At 34.8% G+C, this 19909-nt stretch overlaps 1 protein-coding gene across 1 annotated transcript in view; it reads right to left on the bottom strand.

Annotated features, from left to right (window-relative positions):
* CACNA1C (calcium voltage-gated channel subunit alpha1 C) overlaps positions 1-19909 on the bottom strand; it is an 808853-nt gene that overhangs the window by 638512 nt on the left and 150432 nt on the right. The gene's annotated exons all lie outside the window — the stretch shown is intronic.

Genomic DNA, 19909 nt, shown 5'->3' with positions numbered 1-19909 from the left:
TAGGGCAATTATAGCTTTGCTCTAGTGTATAAAAATTTAGAAGATTCCAACAGTATTGGCCTTTAGCACAGTAGAAACCACTAAGTTTAGAACCTAGTTATCTAAACAAGTAGTTAAAACAGAACACTACTAGATAATAGTATGCTTCTTTGCTCTACTCCAAATGAGTTCCTCCCTGACCCATCTCTGATGTTTCCCAGTCTTCTCAGTAGGAGCCTTCCAGCATCTTAGACACTCTTCTTGCATTGAATGAAAAAATTGCTACTTTGAGTTATACTAGTAACAAAAAGTTATACTGACCTCCCTCATTATAGTACTTACCATTTATGCTTCACAAATTAGATTTGTATTTTTGCAAAAATGATTTTCATTGTTGCTGTTGGTTAATCTTTTCTCCATTTCTGTATCCTCAATAAATACAAGCTTAGTCTCTGATATTTATTCAATAATTATTTGTAGATGAATTGGTTTATTAATTGACTGAACAACTACAATTGGATCTGAATAAAAAAACAACTAGAATAAATCCTGATTGATCCATTATTGTTATTTTAGAAATCTCAAACAATTCCATTTTTTTTTATTTTCCTGGTTCTCTTAAACCTTAGTTTCCTATTTTATCCAAAAAGGAGGACTTAGATCCTCTCTACACATTCCTTATTGGGCTCTACAATAAATTGTTTCCAGACATTTAGAGATAGTTTGGTTGACCAATTTGGGACACAGCAATAGTTGCTAGATATTTCAATATGCTATAATTATTTAGACCCATTCAACTGTTTAATGGGAGACTGGATGATCACTATGACTACTTGTCAGGCATATTATTGAGGTAACTCATCTCTTAGGTTAGAGTCTAGAATGGATCTAGATTCTGTGATTCAACAATCCTATTCTCCTATCCTAAGGAAGCTTGGTCAGAATACTTAAAACTTTTCTGTTTTGGGGCAGAATGCATTAGTGTTCATATATGTGAGAGCTTATGTCTCTTCTCTGATTTGTAGTTCACCATTTCCCTGAAGAGAATCTACACATAAACATAACTGACAGGATTATACCAGTACCCATTACCTGATTATTTCCATATCCCTACTATTCTGTTTTACAATTTCCATGTCACATATGAAAAATAAGAAAAATTGGCACCCCTGGACATGATAGTCAGGTTATCCTAAACAAAGGCTCTTCTGGATTAATGTGCAGAGCTATCTCTCTGTATTTCAGCCAATGTCGGCATCTAAAGTTCCCAAATGAGGGACTTGTTGGGGAAGCTGGAAGAGAAAAAGAAGGGAAGAAAGAATCCAGATTCTGGTAGGATTGGGAAAGCAGCCTTAAGAACTTATCAACCAGTTTGAATCAGTGGATGCTCAACATGTGGCTAAAGCCCCTTTCTCCTAGAAGAGAAGTGAGAGTTCTTTGGAAGTGTGTGTGTGTGTGTGTGTGTGTGTGTGTGTGTGTGTGAATTAAAGGGTGGAAGTGGGGAGAGGAGAATATATTCAGTGAGAAATGTAACTCGTCTGCTTCTGATTCATTTATACATAACTCATCAAAGTTCTGTTTTGTAACAGTTATTTAGTATCCAAAAAGCTGCCTTGCTTCCCTAAACCGTCTTTTCCCCCTTTTGAAGTGGTGATTTTGCAGACGTCATACATTGCCAATACAATGAAGAACTGAGATCCGGAGCACTGGACTCTGAGCTAGGAGAAAGTTCAGAAATTTGGCAATGTACATATCTGATGCGAAGCTCCTTCAGGTCACAATGCCCCATTCCAGCCAGTTGGGCCATATTTAACAAGCATGCTGGTGTGGAAAGTATTCAGGCCTCCTGGGTCAGGGACCATGAAAGGGGGAAAAGGAAAAAAATGACTTAATAAATCAATGTTCACTCCAGTTATTTGCTTGGCGTGGTGGGGGTGGGACGGAGGAGTGAGAATCTTAGGAGAAAAATGTCCTTCAGCATTTATCTTAGCCGATATGGAAAACCACACCAAGAATAAGAAATCCTATGAGTAGTGGAGGAGCAGACTATCTCAACAGAATGAACAGAAACTGAATCAGATACTCCCAGTTCAAATCTCATCTTATTTCCAGGGACTGTTTTGCCAGAAACTATACAAGCATCAACTATACAGGGAGGAAGTGACAACAATATCTACTCCATCTTTCCTGAAGCTACTTCTAGCTCTGACTTGATCTAATAAATGGATGGATTCTCTAGAGGGAAGGAGGAAAGAAAATCATTGCAGGAAGGTTTCTTCTATGGATTACTCCCAAAATACACTAAAATTCTCAATTTGATTCATGAGTACCAACAAAAATAACTAGAGTTTTTCAATCAAGAATATAAATAAAAGACAGATAATATTACATTTAAAAAATGTATAAAGAAGCAGGGAACAAAGTTTAAGAACTAATGGTAATTTCAATGGATTCATGTTGTAATTTGAATAGATGTTGTCTCCATTAGTGTAGATCAGTTATATCAAACAAATCAAAACAGGGGCCACTACTTCATATATAAAGATCTTGGTGGGCTGCATATTGATTTAGTTTTAAAATACAACATTATCTATATTTTATTGTATTCTTACTTATCTTGTTAGATACTTCCCAATTATATTTTAATTAGATTGAGGCTATACTAGAGATTGTAGTGAACTGCATTGTAGTCTGTGGGCTATGTGTTGATCTCTCTAGGATGTGAATCTTTCCATACCTTTTCAGCCTTGTAATTCTCATCTATTTCTTTCAGTCTTTCAAAGAGGATTCACTCAATGCAGTGGAAGTTTTCTGTTAAGGACCATGCCTAGGTGAAGGGGCAGGTCAATCCTCTGAGAATCTCCACAGGTATGAATCATAACACTTGAGGAGTTGCAAAGCAGCTTTTACTAACTCAGATGTTCCTTGTGGATTGGGAATGAAATAAATTGGAGGCAGAGGGAAGAGGCGAGAGATCAGACAACACAACTGCCTCTCAGTCTCCTTGTATCTTCATCATCCTCTAACATGAAGAGATCCATTCTATAAGTCTGAGTTGGACCTCCAGCAGCCACTGGCAGGTGGCTCCCTTATCACAACAGTTTTCATCTAGGACTTTTGAGATATTTTTGTGGATGTAAGAGAAACACTAGTATTTTTCATCTGTTATCTAGCATGGTCATTACATCATATGCTTTGTATCCCAGCTAAAATACTACCTTCTATACTATCTTCTTAATTCTTAGGTTTCCCTCTTCTAAATATTTCTTATTTATTTTCCATATAATTTGTTTGTACATATTTATTCACTTGTTGTCTTCTCTGCTATACTGTGACTTCCTCGAAGGCAGAAAATGTTCTTTGACTTTTTGTATTCCTAAAGCTTAGAAGGCTGCCTAGTACATAGTAGGTACTTCAATACTTATTGACTGATTGATCACAATCTACATAATTCTTATCAGGAGAACAGAGGCGACACAGTAGGCAGAAAATATAAATACATAGAAGAAATAATTATGAAAATTGGATAGAAATTGCACACACACAGTTAGAAGATACTTCTGGAGACCATATAGTCTAGCCTTTCTTCTAAGCAGCAAAGACTTCATTTTATAAACAAGGCTTCTAAGATCCAGAAGAATCTTGGATGACATATCCATAATAGGCTATTAAAGCAAACCAAAGATGTTTTGAAGTCTAACTCTACTGTTTTGAAGTTTAAAAGCGTGGCAAACAACTATTTCCTCCCAGAAATCAACTCTGAGTATTACAGTCCAAGAAAGAATAAATAGTAAGCTAATTGAATCATAGATCTGACTCATGATAAGAATCCTAGCTTTGTACTGGTAGAGAGCTTCCATCAATTCATTGCTTTTCATATTTCCATGACCCCAATTTCCTAAATACTGCTTCCAAATCTCACTGTGGTGATAGTTTCATTCTGTAGGTTAAATCAGAAGAAAATTCAAAGGATTATAAATACAGAACAGAAAGTGGCTCTATAGGTCATCTAGCACAATCCCCTCATTTGACAAAACTGAGGCACAGAGAACTTAAATGGTTTTCTCAAGATCACACAGGTAAAAAGTAGCCAAGTCAAAACTTGAACTCGTGGCCAAGTCAAAATTAGAACTCAGACTAACTCTAAACAAAGCATTCTTTCCATTGCTTTTCTTTGACTTTCATCTCCAGGATTAAGATATGTTTGTATTGATTTATTTTTTTCTTTCAAACCTGTTTCAAGTCCTATATTAATTTTTAAAACTAAATGTTCTACAATTTGATGATGTGGATAAGCTCATTGACATTATACAACAGTAAGATAACACCTCCATATATGTAACAAAGACTACAGCATAGAGGGCTTTAATTAATTGCTAAACCACACGTCACTCTTTTGTCCAAAGAATACATCTTTGAAATTAACTTTTACTAATATCTTCTCATATCACTGTCATTTCCCAATATAGCCCTTTCCTTCCTCAGCTCTGAATCCTCCCTCATAAGAACAACAACAACAAAAAAAATAAGATAGAAAGGAGGGAACAAAGCAGTTCATCAAAACTATTTAATGATACATCAAGAAGACCAACTTGTTCCACATTCACAGTGATTTCACCTCCTCCTCTCCTTGAATAAAAAAGCTAGGGAGGTACATTCCTTTTGCATTGTTAACAAGGCAAAAAACTGCTGCTTATCCTTTCCCTATACTACTATTGGGAACTTCTTAGTTCTGTAACCATACATTTTGACCTAATTTAAGGAAAATAATCTTTAACGAAGTGGATCAGACCTTATTTCCCAGTCTTTGGGGGTAATATGAGAATCACTTAAAGCTTATAAATGGCTCATATATGTAGGCTCATCCCCATAAGAAATAGAACCAGGAACTTCCACTTCCTCCAACTCACAAAGTTGTCTATTCATCTCAAGATTTTCTTTTAGTTAAGGGAAGAAGGGAAAAAAGAGGCAGCAAAGGCTTTGAAATTCAATCTCAAGCACCTTAGGGCCAACACATGTACTGGCTGCCATGAGTGAACAATTTGCCATTTCTGCCAGAATAGGGCCAGTGCCCTTCTCCTACTCCTCCTTGGAAGTAGAGTTAGAGAGAACTATATGACTCTTGGGGGGGAAGAGAGAGGAAGAGGGAGAGAAGGAGAAGAGGAAAGACAGACAGAAACAGAGACAAAGACATGCAGACAGAGACAGAAAGAGAGACACAGAGAAACAGATAGACAAATGGACAGAGACAGAGATAGACACAAAAAGAAAGAAGAAGAGAGAAGAAGAAAAAGAAGGAGAGAAGAGGAGAAAGGGAGGGAAGAAAGGAGGGAGGGAGGGAAAGAGGGAGAGGGAGAGGGAGAGAGAGTGAGAGTAGGGAGGAAGAAAGGGAACTGTCTTGATTCTTAAAGTCTATTGAGTGAGTAGGACTCAATGATTAATCATCTTGATATTTATTGTCACTATCATGGGACCAAAGAACCAAGGGGGAAATTTCTAAAGATAATGTATCCTCAGGAGGTTTCCAAAGAAGTTCAGTTTATGCACCATGGAATGGAACATAGCTCATTTGCAATGGGTTGTACTTCCTTAGGACACAGCTTGGTCAATATAATTAAACTGGATTCAGTTTCAATCTGTTGTCTTTCCATTTACATGTGGTAGTCATTTTGTGTATTGTTTCCCTGGTTCTGCTTACATCACTTTGCTTCAGTTTAGATGTTTTCTTTTTCCTTTCAGAAGGTATTCTCTACATTAATTATATCTCCAAGTTTAAAAGTGATGGAGATTTACTGAACCCGACACATAGAGAATCAGAGTCTTTTGGAGAAATAGGGGCTTGAGATAATTGAAGAAAAGAGACCATATATCAATGTAAACAAACTCTGATGCTTTCAGAAAAAATAGTAAATTAAGTTTCCAAATCTGTCTCTTTTTAATAGACTTCTAGAAATTTATCTGTAAAGGCAATTTACAGAAAAAAATCTTAAAACACTTGTAATTTTTCCAAATGAGGAAAATAAGATGAAAAAAATGTGAAGCCATTTATCCAAAAGTACAGAGATTATAAATTGCAGCTGGATTAAAATCCAGATTCTCTACTGAAAACCAGTGTTATTTCCAATGCATCACATTTCAATAATTCAATAATTTAAGGTACAGATCCATAATATATAGGGATAAACATTTGCACAGGATACGAAAAAAGGCAGCTAAGTGGCACAGCCACCAGATAGAGTGCCAGCTCTGAATTCAGGAAGACTCATCTTACAAAGTTCAAATCCAGTATCAGATACTTACTAACCATGTAATCCTGGGAATGTCATTTATACTCTGTTTGCTTCCATTTCCTCAACTATAAAATGGGGATAATAATGCTACTATCACAGGGTTATGAGTATTACATGACAGACTAGTTGTAAAGATTTTAGCACAGTGCCTGGCAGAAAGTAAGTACTATATAAATGTTAGTTATATTATTATATCAGCCCAGATTCCAATCCCCAAACCATTTAATCCTCTAGAGTAGGCAAACTAGAAAGAAATAATGGGACACTTCATACAAGAGCATTTTGGTATTAAAAATTAATTTTAAAAGAAATAAAACTTCCTCAATTCACTAAGCTTAATTTGCTAAACCTATCTATTGTAAATAAACATCTTATTTATATATAATGTTAATTGTCCAAGAGTACAGAGATTGTACATTGCAGCTGGATAAAATCCTCTGCGGCAAAACCAGTGTTCTTTCCAATGCATCACATTACAATAATTCAATAATTTAAGTTACCACCTGTAGATATAGGCCCATAATTTATAGTAATAAACACTTGCATGGAATACTAAAAAGGCACCTAGTAGCACAAATTAAAATTACATATAATTTGTGTAATGGTAAAACATTAATCCAATTAATTAATTAATTAATTGAACATTAATGAAATTAGTTGAATTTATCGATTCAATTTAGATTTGGATTAAAGAATACATGCTAATTCAAAAATGCATAAAATGATTAAATTTAAACTCTGATTTGAACTGATGCACTAAGTCAGTATCTGTGCGTTAAGTGTGTATATAGAGAAAGGTCTTCTGTTCTTATTTAGTTGATTTCCATTGCTAGAGGACAGGTAGGTGATATAATGAATAGAGAACCAGGCTTAGGGTCAGGAAATTCTGAGCTCAAATTCAGCTTCAGACACATACTAGCTGTATGATTACTTAACTCCTATTTATCTCATATGTAAAATAGGGGCACAATGGAGAAGGAAATGATAAACTACTCCATTTTCTTTGCCAATAAAACCTCATGACACAAGTCCAGGGGGTTGTGTAGAAGTAGATATGACTGAACAACTGAACACTCTAAACTAGACACTGAGGAATTGAAGATTCCTATACAAAAATGAGATGATCTTTGCCTTTAAACAGCCTACATTTTTACTAGGAGGATATATGTTCAAAGGCAAGTAAAGGATATCTACACAATAAATACTTGATGTTTTGGTAGGAACAATAATAACTGGAGAAATAAGGAAAAGACTTTTAGAGGAGGCGGTGACTGAGCTGAGCCTTGAAGTTCGAGGTTCTAGCAAATGGAGGTGAAACAAGAAAGAGAGCACAATAGTTTTTTTTTTAAATAATTATAACTTTTTATTGACAGAACATATGCCTGGGTAATTTTTTACAACATTATCCCTTGCACTCACTTCTGTTCCGACTTTTCCTCTCCCTCCCTCCACCCCCTCCCCTAGATGGCAAGCATTCCTATACATGTTAAATATGGCACAGTATATCCTAGATACAATATATGTGGAGAGCACAATAGTTGTTGAGAGGGAATATGCACAGGACACAGAAAGTAGGTCGGCCTGGTTGGAGAGTAGAGAACATTAAGGCGAGTGATATAGTGTCATCCTGGAAAGAGATTAGAGCCACATCATGAAGGGCTTTAAACACCAAAAAAAAAAAAAAAAAGCTTGTTCTTTATCCTCAATGCAAGAAGAAGACACTGAAGTTGCTCAAGCAGAAGAGAAGAACAACACAGTGAGAACTGTGCATTTGGAATATCATTTAGCAGCTCTCTGGAGGACAGATTGGACAGAAGAGCAAATGGATTCACGCAGACCAATTAAGAGATTATTGAAGCATCCTAAGCCAAAATGGAGGTTGGAAAAAGGACTGAGATTTCTGGAATATCAGAGCTTATCTAAGCATATCTCTTATTTTAGAGATGAGGAAATTGAGCCCCAGAGAGTAGTCATGGTTTGTCCAAGGTCATCTAAGCTAAAACCTGGAACAAGATTTTCTGCTTTCAAATCCAGAGCTCTTTCCAGCACATAATACTGATTCACTTAGCATAATATATAGCCAAGCTCCATTAAAAACTCATGCCATATATGTTTTTTAAAAAATGGATGGGAGGGTTGAAGGAGCCTTGAGATAGAATAACACATTTCTTTTACTGCCAAGCATATTCCTAATTGTGTCAGTACACCTTGAGATGATGAAAACTTTGCTGCTAGAGATGCTTTGGCTGGCAGGAAATTACTGTATTTCATCCTACAGAATTTTTGAAATCTTTTGCTTAAATCAATTGGCAATGTCTAAACACACATTGGAAGCAGAAGTATAATATTACTAATTAGGCAATGAAGAATGATAGATTGTCACTTAATATATAACACAAAATAACAACATAATAGAAGAATTGTACATGTTTAATATTGGATTACTTGCTGCCTGGGAGAAGGGATGGGAGGAAGGAAGGGAAAAATTTTGGAACACAGGTTTTACAAAGGTGAATGTTGAAAATTATCTATGCATATGTTTTGAAAATAAAAAGCTTTACAATGAACTGGCAAAACATTTTTATAGTCAAAGGTTCTGATAAAGGTCTCATTTCCAAAATATAGAGAGAATTGACTCTAATTTATAAGAAATCAAGCCATTCTCCAATTGATAAATGATCAAAGGATATGAACAGACAATTCTCAGATGAAGAAATTGAAACTATTTCCAGCCATATGAAAAGATGCTCCAAGTCATTATTAATCAGAGAAATGCAAATTAAGACAACTCTGAGATACCACTCACACCTGTCAGACTGGCTAGAATGACAGGGAAAGATCATGCGGAATGTTGGAGGGAATGTGGGAAAACAGGGACACTAATACATTGTTGGTGGAATTGTGAACACATCCAACCATTCTGGAGAGCAATTTGGAACTATGCTCAAAAAGTTATCAAACTGTGCATACTCTTTGATCCAGCAGTGTTTCTACTGGGCTTATACCCCAAAGAGATCTTAAAGAAGGGAAAGGGACCTGTATATGCAAGAATGTTTGTGGCAGCCCTCTTTGTAGTGACCAGAAACTGGAAACTGAATGGATACCCATCAATTGGAGAATGGCTGATTAAATTGTGGTATATGAATATTATGGAATATTATTGTTCTGTAAGAAATGACCAACAGGATGATTTCAGAAAAACCTGGAGAGACTTACATGAACTGATGCTGAGTGAAATGAGCAGGACTAGGAGATCATTATATACTTCAACAACAATACTCTATGATGATCAATTCTGATGGACCTGGCCATCTTCAGCAATGAGATGAACTAATCAGTTCCAATGGAGCAGTAATGAATTGAACCAGCTATGCCCAGCAAAAGAACTCTGGGAGATGACTATGAACTATTACATAGAATTCCCAACCCCTATATTTTTGTCCACCTGCATTTTTTATTTCCTTCATAGGCTAATAGTACACTATTTCAAAATCCGATTCGTTTTGTACAGCAAAATAACAGTTTGGACATGTATACTTATATTGTATTTAATTTATACTTTAACATATTTAACATGTATTGGTAAAAAAAAAAAAAGAAAAGAAAAGAAAAAGCTTTAATACAAAAATAACATAAAATCACCCTCCTTGAAAATGGAAAAAAACGAATGCATAGAAAATTTTCCTGTCAAAAGAATGTTAAACATTGCACAAAAATCTTGGGAGATTTGAAAAAATGATTAGAATTATTCCAGAAGAGAATTGATGAAACCTCCTGACAGAGAAATGATGAACTTAGAGTACTGATTGAGACATGATCAATGCAAGAATGTCTTTTCCTTGATTATTTTTTGTTAAGGATTTCCTTTTTCTGTCTTTTGTAAGACAAGGGAATATGGGAAGGAAAAAAAAAGTTGTTTTTTTTTTTGTTATTAGAAAAAAATAATTTTTTAAACCTGAAAAGATATCTAAAGGATGCTTTACTTCTTTTAGAAAGTGGCTAGTCAACTCTTTACATTTTCAGTGGTTTTCTCTGTAAGACCACTGCAGATAGTGCCTTTGTTGCTCTCTTGCATGCCTGATTTCAGAGGGATTGTCTATTTTTTCAGTAGTAAATTTGTTCAGGTTTTTTGGGTGCATGCATGTGATTATTTTTCTCCTTAAATATCAGGAGCTATCAGAAGTGCTGACAAGTGTGTCACTCTAATAGAGCTTGTTACAGTTTCTCATGTGGTTTTATTTTAGTTTACCTCATGTTAGGTAAATCACTGTGGTTGCAGGAAATCTGTTCCTTCTTTTTCTTATTTTTCTAAGAAGTCTCATTTCAGCTTGCTAACCAAAAGCTTTCCAGACAGTAAGATGCTCAGTCTTAATCAAACTTCTATGGGGGATGCAAAGGAAATAGAAATATTCAAGAAGTTAATTTATCTGTATTGCCTTAGATAATATGACTAGAGCTTAGTCTCTGAATAGGAATCACAATATTCCCTCATATGGACATCTTCCTTGGCTTCATTCTTCCTGTATTCCTGGATGAGTTATACCTCTTTTTTTCAGTAGAACTTTATTTTTCCAAATACATGCAAATATAGTTTTCAGTGTTCACCTTTGCAAAACCTTAAATTCCAAAAACACATTAAAAATTTCATCTCAGAATCTTTCTCCAGTGATATCAAAGTGTCATTTGGATTCAATAAATTTAAAATTCTTAAGACATGCCAAGAAAAGAAAGAAAATGAAGCTTTGTGCTTGAATATGGAGACCACATTAAACCAATGGATGAAGGGAATATTTTCTTTTTTAGGCAAAACATAATGAATATAAAGCTATCAAAGAGAAAACTATGACTGAAGAATTTTATTGGAATGCTGAAATCAAAGCTGAATAAGGAAGAACACATTTAAAGCAATTAATACAAGTCTTAAAAATATACTTTCACAATTGAAAAATGAACTATAACATTTAGAAATCATTCTAACAAAAACTGACAAAATATTAATTCAACAAAGGCCCTTAGTCAGTTTGGGGGAAGTTAACATTTCCTCACAAAGAGGGAGGTTGACTATTGATAGAAGTTACTAGAATAGATGATAAATGGGTCAAATACACTGAAACAATCAGACTTCCCTGAGTAATAGGAAAAGACTGATAATAGGTATATACTACCACTGGATTTGTTGTGTAATTTAAAATATCAGAAAATAAATAAATTAGTAACCCTAAAACAAGTATGAAAAAAGAAATCTAAAAAAGTGGGAAAAGAAATAGAACAACTTAAAAATACAAAACTAATAAACTACAAACTAATAAAATAAAACAAAAATTTTAAAGACCAGTAATAAAACAGATAAACCATTGGCTAACTCAATGAATATAGAGGAAGAAGAAAGTCAAATTACTAAAATAAAAAGTGAATTCACAACAGTGCAGAATTTTAAAAGATGATCAAAAACTACTATGCATAATTATATGCCAGCACAACTGAGAATTCAAAGGAAGTTTGATATCAACAAAAATATAAAATGCTTAACAAAACAAGAAATAGAATTATTAAACCAAATCTTAAGAAAGAAATAGAAAAAGTCTTAAATGAATTGCCAAAGGGAAAAAACCCTATGCCAGATGGATTTACAAGTGAATTCTATCAAACATTTAAAGAGCAATCAATACCTACTTTACAAAAATTATTTTCAAAAGAGAGAGAGACATAAGGCACTCCACCACACTCTTTTTCGATGACAACTATGTTTCTGATACAAAAAACAGAGAGAGATGAAACCAAAAAACTGTAGCCTAAGCTCAATAATGAATATTAACGAAAATATTTTCTATATAACTTTTGCATGGACATTATAATGATTTTATTTACATAATTTACATGTTGGATACCAGAAATCATTTGACATTAGAATGATATTTAGTTTTACTAATCAAATAAACAACAAAAATATTTCAGTAGATGTAGAAAGAAACTTTCACAAAAATATATCATTCATTTATTTTAAAAACTGGGAAAAAGCATAGATATAGAGGAGCCCTTTTTAATTTGTTAAAAACATATTGTGGTGCATGTCTATAATCCGCGTTACTGCAGAGACTGAAGATAGTAAATTGCTTGAGCTGAGGAGTGTGGGGAGCTGCCATGGGACTAAAGCCAATCAGATATCTACACTAAGCAGAAAATATAGTGAGCCTCTAGAAAATGGGGACTACATTTTGACTCCATCAAAAACAAACTACTTCAAAGTTTCTGTTTCAACTAGTATTGGGTTTATACATATTGGAATTAACATATATTTTAACATGTTTAACATATATTGGATTGCTTGCCATCTAGGGGAGGGGGAGGGGAAGGAGGAGAAAATCTGAAACATAAGCTATGAAAGAATCAATGTTGTCAAATTATTCATGCATATGTTTTGAAAATAAAAAGTTTTATTAAAAAAACTAATATTGGCATAAAATTTATAAGTAACCAGTGTACTTCTACCTTGAAGAAATAGGGAAACCCAGACTCAAAGGATAAGAAAAATACCCATATTTAAAAGAAAGATCTTGCATTGTTCACAAAGGGGAAAAAACAAAAACAAAAACAAAAAACTAGAAGCCCTCCAAATGCACAGCTTTAGGAAGGAGGCTCACTCCCCTCTGTTATTTTTACATAGTTTTAGAAATTATAACAATAAGAAAAGAGAAAACTAATTAAAAGTATAAACATCCACAAAGAGAACAAAATTGCATCCATTTGCAGATATTTGTGTCAATTATCACTAACATAGGAAACTAACACAATTATATAACATGAAGAACCATTCCCTAGTACATAAGTGTTTCAAGTTTTCAAAAGATGAATTTCAAACTAAAGATGACTACATGAAAATTTGTTCCAAGTCACTAATAGTAAATTTCTACAAAAACTTTACTAAAATAAAGTAAAAAACTTCTAAATTTTACTGCTCACCTGGAAACTGGCAAAGACAACAAAAAGCAGGAACAATCAATGTTAAAAGAATTATAAAAAAAATAGATTTACTAACTATTGGTAGAACTTTGGTCAACTAAATTCAAATGTCAATTTAAATTATTCAATAAAAGTAATGAAGCTGATCATGTGTATTCTTTGACCTAGCCACCCAGCCATGGAAAATTTAAGACCAGGAATTCCAAGGCACAAAAATCCAATATATACCAAAATATGCATAACAGCATTCTTTGTGGTAGCTAAGAATTAGCAACAAAATAGTTTTCCTTTCTTTGGAGGCAATGTAAGGGAGGATAGAACAAAACTAGTATCTATGAATATTACTGTCAAGTAAAAAGCATGAATATTAGGAATTCAGAAAAAAACTGAGATTATTCCTAGGAATTATACAGAGCAGAATAAGCATGAAGAAAATGACAACACAGAAAATGACTTTGATAATATAGATGAGCACACAGTTCGAAGCTCTATATACCACTAGGAAATATATATATTTTCAGAATTTTCAGATTCTATTCAGCCACTGAATAGAATATTTTTCCTTCGTCACTTTTCTTTGTCATAAAGGAAGGTTCAATCTTGACAGATGGGGGAGAGTTCATTTTTTACCCAAATGACTAATTCAAAGACAAAATGCATCTAAAACTTTTTTATTGTTGTTGTTTGAAGTCTAGCGTGAAGGAAGAAAGGATGGGTGAAGATATATAAAATTTTATAAGGAACAGAAAAGAGGAAATTTAAGGATCTTATAATGTACAGCCTCAAACTTCTTAACAAAATAGTGATCTAGATCATTTACTAAGAGAAGATTGTACTTAAGGAAAGAAAAGTTTTGGAATACTCACTGTGGAGAGTATGAGGGTCAACCAGATGATACTTCTTATAAAAGGAAAAAAAATTCCAGTGTTAATACAAAACATAGAAAGAATAATTAACTTCTTCTTTCCTTCTTCTACTTTCCTTCCTCCATCTCCATTAGCTTTTGCCTTCTAAAACTCTGAATTGAATTAGCACTATTAATTTATGTTTTATACACTGATCCTTCAAAAAGAATTCAAAGTAGATGGTTTATTCCTATATAGAAGTAATATTTAAAATTTCCACTGCTTATAGAAATTGCATCATTAGATAAGAGACTTCAGCAGCCTAGGAGTCAATTACTTGTCTCACAAGTTGGTCTGTAAGTCTTAAGAATAATTTGTCCTTGAGTACAGAGACATTGTTACTTAAAAGGATTATTAAATGTAGTACTAAGTGAGATGCCATGTTTATGAGGATACTGACTTTTTTGGGGGGTTAGAAGTTTGTTGTTTTGAAGATACATTTATTGCTTTGTCCTTAAAAGCTCAATGGCAGTACTCATTACATGTCTTTGTTGTTGTTTCCATTAATGATACTATTTCTTTCTTTCTTTCTTTCTTTTTTTTTTTTTTTGGTCCCATTTGCCCAGCTGGAATGACTTACCCACACAGTCAAGGAGGTCAATATAACTTACTTCAAGATCAGGACAATGTGTCAGGGTTCTTGCAGCCTGTGGCCTTTTGTTGCAATTGGGAGAAATGCAGCACTCAGAGGGAGTCAATGGACCAAAAATCTGCTCACTGGCTCTCTCTCTCCCTCCTTCCCTTCCTCTCCCTCTCCCTCTCCCTCTCCCTCAGTCTCTGTCTCTGTCTCTGTCTCTGTCTCTGTCTCTCTCTCTCTCTTTCTCTCTCTCTCTCTCTCTCTCTCTCTCTCTCTCTCTCTCTCTGTGTGTGTGTGTGTGTGTGTGTGTGTGTGTGTTGTGTGTCTGTGTGTGTGTGTAACATATCTTAAGTCTAAACTACACTCTATGAACTCTGCTTCTTTCTTCCTTGGCAAGACCCAGCTTTCTGTATTGAAGCTCACAACATGCTTTATTCTGTCCTCTCCTTTATTGTCAAAAAAATCAGACTAATTCTGTCTCCTCTAAGGAACACTGAACTCCCCTTCAGAACTTGGCCAAATTGATCACCATTTTATAGTTATTATTTTTTTCAGGTACTCTGCCCAGAACTCTCAGTAAGGAACAAACCAAATTGTATTCTTGCTTTCCTATCTTGAGGAAAGGTTATTAAAGTTTGCAGAGAAAATTTTCCTTTTATGCTTCCAATCCTTGATTCTTCCTTATTGCCCCAACCCAACATCTCTTTATCATTACATCTTCAACCTCTCCATATCCAGTGTTTATCCAAAAAGGGAAAACCAATGTCCTAAGCATTTGTATTGCCCCAAACTGAGTGATTATTATTTTGTAGTGTTTTAATTGATTTATATCTACTTCAAGGTCCACATATTTTAGAAAATCCAGATATGAAATCGTAGATATTACGGATAATTCATAACTCAGTGAAAAGGGATCATGAGTATTAGCTATGTTATTTATAGATGTTCATCCCCTAAACATATATACTAACTATCCCTTAAAAATATCTCTTACATTGTTATCACATTCTTTATATTGAAAGTGATGATGGGAAAGGTAGTGCTGAACCTATAAGAGTAGATTTAGAGCTACAACTAGCAATTTTGGCACAAAGGGCAAGCATCAAAACAATAAATGAATAAATAAATAAAGAAAAACGAGGGAAATTAATATCAAATTTGTAATTCAGCATGTGAAAATACAAGAAGTAATTGAGACAAACTCAATTTAGTAGGAGAATAATTAGTTACTATAGTGACCACAGATGAGTATTATTAATAAATCCTCATCTTGTAGCTTCCTATGTTAACTAATTATTCTTGCTAACTAGGTGCTGAGCTGTTTGTGGCTGTTGACAGAGTGCATGTGTTGTCAACATGTAGCTGGTACAAATTTAAAATTTGTTTAATCCTTTAAAACATCATTTTAAATATCTGTGCCTCAAAATTTCAATGCAAAATCCTGGTCACTTACTCTAACCTTTACTAACTTAATGATCATGGTCCGTCTCTTAATCTCCTCAATTTCTTCATCTTAAAATGAAAAAATTAGATAATTTCTAAGGCTTCTCTTAGCTCTAATCATCATCCACCTCCAGCATTGATTTACTCATTGAAAAAATTAGGGATAAGCACACTTGCACTATCTCATTATGCCAGAAATGGTTTCTAAAACTTAAAACTCAAGAAGATATGAGCTATTATTGAAGGTGTGCATCTTCTATAACGAGAGCAAACAGTTTGCCATTTCCATCTAACATTCTTATATTCAACATAGGTTTTTGTCAACCTAAAGCATTACTGCATAAAAAATGCTAGATATGAACTCAGAGGAACTTGACACTGTCATTTACTACTTGCATAGCCTTAGATAAATCCTTAACTTCCTAAACTCCTTTTCTTCCTTTGTAAAAGATGAGAGTTAGATTAGATGACATGAGAGGCACCTAATATCTCAGAGCCTCAGATGTCTTTTCTTTAAAATGGGCATAATAATATTACTCACTACCAACTTCACAGGATTTTTTGTTGAATAAATGTTTTAAACTCTATGAGTTAATATTATTTATAATTCTATACTCCTTTGGCTCTAATAGTTAACCTATAAATTTTAAGTGAATTCCTTCTGGAACAATTTTAATCCAGACAATCACGGGACTGAGGTGAGAAAGTCTGAGGCCATACCCTAGAAGATAGAATTATTGCCCCACCTCCAGAATATATAAGGCTACAAAAAATTTATTGGAAAGCTTAGAATCAAAGAGGGTGGGGGAAGGGGAAGACAAGGCAAAAAGAAGCAAATAGTCCCAAAATGACCAAAAGCTCCAAATCACAGAAGACATGAAAAAGACCCAAAAAATCTCCTTAGCTGTTAAACACAGATCCAAAATTCCCCTCTGCCTCCTGTTTTTAAAATTATGCACCTGAAAATATTTCAGAATAACAACATCCATTGTACTGTCACTAGTTTGCCCTGCCAGGAACTCAGAGGCTGCATGAAAGGAAAACTGTTGATTCATTAGAGAAAAAGATTAGGCTAGTTAGAAAAAAAATTGCAAAAGCTTTATGACCAAACAGGCAGATAGAGTCTCTCCCTCTCTCCCTTCCTCCTTTCCTCCCTCCCTCCCTCTTCCCCCCCCCTCTCTTCTTCCCCCTCTTTCCTTCTCCCTCTCCCTTTTTCACTCAGATGGAGGTAATTGAAAACAGATTTCACATTTACAGGAACCAGACTGAAGCAGTTTTCACATCAAACTTTTCAGTCTGGCTATACTAATATTTAAGAGCCAAGCAAGTCAGAATCAGTGAAAAACCCTGTTTTCCACAGTAACTTTGCCCTACTTGCTAGAATTTACAGTGATCACCTGCCCTGCTTTCCCAGTGCATCTCCCAGTTTGGGGACAGTAAGGTATTCAAGTGATTTGAAGCCCTAGTCTTGGAGTCTGTGTCACCCCTGAGTGCACATATCTCAGGCCTATTTTCCATGCTCGTCAGTTCTAGACACTTTTCTTTCAGTTAATCCAGCATTTTTTTTCATCTTCCCCTCTCCCTTTCATTAGTAAAAAAGACAATCTTCTAACAAATAAGTATAGTCAAGCAAAACAAATCCCCACAATCACCATATCAAAAACAAACAAGCAAACAAAAAAACAAAAACATTCTGCACATTAGTCCATCATCTCTGTCAAGAAGTGGATAGCATTCTTTATCCTCCTTTGGATTTGTGGTTTGTCATTGTATTGATCAAAACTCTTAGACTTTCAAAGTTTTTAGCTCCTGAACACCTTTATTCCTAGGAAGGTGAAAAGAGTGTCATCAGTAACCCAGTTTTGCCAATGCTCTGGAGCTTTTTCCAATTCAAGATTAAGTAGGATATAATTCTAAGACAGTAAGAAAGGATTCTCTGGCTAGCTGGTGTAGGCTTCTGTGCTTCTCTCAAAGGGATCATTTTCTCCAAAGATTGTCTTCAAAACTACCAAAAAGTGTTTGGAAATATTTGTGACTTTCACACTATGCCACACTCTAAAACTTGCCAACATCCTAAAAGTTTTGGAGTTTTGTTACTTACCTAAGACTCTGAACCTTATTAAAATGTAATTTTAATTGTGACAAATATTTTTCTCCAAGAAATGGCAGGAAATTTAGAAGGAATTGGAAATGGGGAAGCAGGGTTGAACACTTGGGTATTGTTATAATGATAAGAAACTACTTTCCATGTTTACATGAGACCCCTTCTGGAGAGACCTCCTCTTGGTACTATGGCTGAAGCAAGGAGGAGCTCATCAGTGGTGCATCTCAGGTGGAGAGAGACACCCCAAAATTTCCATGCTGTCAAAGCACTGCAAGTACATTGAAAACCCTCTAAATTTCTAGATGCTGGGACAAAGCCACAGTTGCCCAGCCCTGGAAATGGAGGACATCAATCTCATATATTTTATTCTAAATGAAGTATTTGAAAGGACCTTGTGATGATTCATTCAACAATATTCCACCATTTATTATTAATACATGCTATATTATACCATTACATCAAGTCGAAGAGCACCATCCTTGTGCTCCTGAAAATTACAGTCTAGTAGGAAGAGAAGACATAGGTAATTATAATGCATAATAATACATAATAAGTATACGAGAATAGCATAAAACAAAATGCCATGTGAGATGAGGCAAAAAGTTTGTTGTACAGCGAGAGAAAAGGTGATTAAGGAAGGTCTTATAAAGGAAAGATCTTTTGAGGTGGGCTTTAAAGGATGGGTAGGAATCAACAAGTAAAGAATGGGTATGATAAATTAGAGACAAGGAAAATAACTTTCACAAAGGCAAAGACAAGAAAGTATAAAGTGCAGCAAAACTAATAATAATACCAACCATCATGATGACTAGTGTTTATATAATGCAAAGTGATTTAAATGTGACCTTTTTGAACCTCACAACAATTTTGCAAGGTAAGTGTTATTATTATCTGCATTTTATAGATGAAGAAATGATACTGAGAGAGGTTAAATTATTTCATCAGGGTAACAAAGCTAAGAAATGTGTGAGATAGAATTTGAACTCACTGACTCTAGGTCCAAAACTCTATCAGCTTTCCCACTTTCTATGTTCTCAAAGGAACAAAGGTTAAGAAAATAAATCAATATCTTAAAGAGATGCTTAAGTGCAAAGATTTATCACCAGAATGGAACTCAAGAGATCAAATTCAGCCAGCTCATCTTACAGGTAAGAAAAAGGAGATTCAGATTGATCAGTACTCATGTAGTTAGTATCAAAGACAGAATTTGAAGCCCATTTGCCTTTGGGTTCAGTATTCTATCCACTGCACCATCTGAAGTAGAGAGCAAAGAGAGAAAAACAAGAGAGAAGAATCAAGCCTTAGTTTTAGTGTAGGGGAAAATCCTAGCAACAGAATCGAGAGAAGGAAGGGCAAGGGAAATTACTAAAGACACTTTTTGATTAGAGTTCTCAGTGTAGCCTTACTTCTTTGAGCATTCCCAGTTTGTCTAACATGGAAGCCGCTACATCCCTACCAGATGGGTAGGGGTAGCCTCTTTTGAATGACTGCCTGTTTCTTTAAAATTTATGCTCTGGACACACTCTGATGCTGAAGCAAGTCAAGCCTGCAAGAAAACCCTGAGAGACTGGGTTGCCTGGGACTCAAGCCCGAGGGGAATTCTGGACTTGAAACTGGGACTCTTGAACTTTTTCTACTCCTGATGCCTTTT

Source organism: Antechinus flavipes, chromosome 5 (genome assembly GCF_016432865.1).
Source record: "Antechinus flavipes isolate AdamAnt ecotype Samford, QLD, Australia chromosome 5, AdamAnt_v2, whole genome shotgun sequence".
Taxonomy (NCBI): Eukaryota; Metazoa; Chordata; class Mammalia; order Dasyuromorphia; family Dasyuridae; genus Antechinus; species Antechinus flavipes.
This window is presented reverse-complemented; position numbering and strand designations above follow the sequence as displayed.